The sequence below is a fragment of the Choloepus didactylus genome, chromosome 22 (assembly GCF_015220235.1).
Source record: "Choloepus didactylus isolate mChoDid1 chromosome 22, mChoDid1.pri, whole genome shotgun sequence".
Lineage (NCBI taxonomy): Eukaryota > Metazoa > Chordata > Mammalia > Pilosa > Megalonychidae > Choloepus > Choloepus didactylus.
In genome coordinates this window covers 858,923-860,208 of record NC_051328.1, presented here as the reverse complement: position 1 = coordinate 860,208, position 1,286 = coordinate 858,923, and the positions used below count along the sequence as shown (strand labels likewise).

Here is a 1,286-nt window from a genome sequence, read left to right as displayed (position 1 = left end):
CCTAGCCCTGCAAGGTATTGCCACCTAGTTGGCACTGCAATTGAGTCTTCAACAGGCCATTCCGCTGTTTATCAACCCAGCTGCCTCTGGATGATGAGGAACATGGTAAGACCACAGAATTCCATGAGCAAGTGCCCATTCCCTCACTTCATTTGCTGTGAAGTGGGTTCCTTGGTCTGAAGCAATGTTGTGTGGAATACCATGATGGTGGATAAGGCATTGTGTAAGTCCATGTATCGTAGTTTTGGCAGAAGCATGTCATGCAGGGAAGGCAAACCCATATCTGGAGTATGTGTCTATTCCAGTAAGAACAAATCACTGCCCCTTCCATGATGGAAGTGGTCCAATGTAATCAACCTTTTTTTTTTTTTTTAGCAACCTGACAGTTTATTAAAAATAGTTGACTTAGGCGTCTGCGATGGTGACTTCAACCTCCCACACCTGGCTCAATACTGATGGAAGTAATCTGCTTAACAATCTCTGAAGGACTATGCAAGTCAATGAGTCACTTGTGGATTCTCATCTGGAAACGATCCCAAGTCTTTGATCCTTCACCACAAGGTGTTTTCCTGGTAGTGATTCTTAGGGTCTTGGTAGGCATCCGAACAGGTCCCTTCACTTTGAATTCTTTTCCTTTGCACCTCGGATCAAGTCAGCACACACCTTCTCCAGAGACTTCACGTTGCCGGCTCGTCAGGGTGATCCTAATGCGGTGAATTCGCCACCTCTGGTTCCACAGGCGTCTTTCCGGTGTCTTTAAAAGCCATGGCTGCGGCGCGGCTTCTGACCGACTTGTTCCTCCCTACCAACCGTACCACTTTGTCCATGAGCTCAATGGGCAAGGACAGGAGTTGCTGGGGAAAGAGGCTGATTGGTATCCCTCCAAACAGGTCATTTTATCCATTGGGTTATTAAAAATCATCTGAAGTCACCCTCTGGTGAGAATTCACATGGGACAGAAATATCTTCATGGTTGTTGCCCACTCAGAAAGGTCTATCCACATACCCCTTCTCCACACTTCTTTGTCACCAATCTTCCAATCATGTTCCTGCCAAGTCCCTGACCATCCAGGCAAACCATTAGCAATAGCCCAGGAATCAGTATACAAATGCACCTCTGGCCAGTTCTCCTCCCAAGCAAAGTGAACAACCAGGTGCACTGCTCAAAGTTCTGCCCACCGGGAGGAATTCCCCTCACCACTGTCCTTCAGGGCCATTCCAGAAAGGGGTTGCAGTGCTGCAGCTGTCCACTTTTGGGTGGTGCCTACATATCATGCAGAACCATC

General features: G+C 47.7%; 1 pseudogene; it reads right to left on the bottom strand.

The window, feature by feature from the left end:
- Nucleotides 1-405: 405 nt before the first annotated feature.
- On the bottom strand, nucleotides 406-767 carry LOC119518884 (annotated as a pseudogene).
- Nucleotides 768-1,286: the final 519 nt, after the last annotated feature.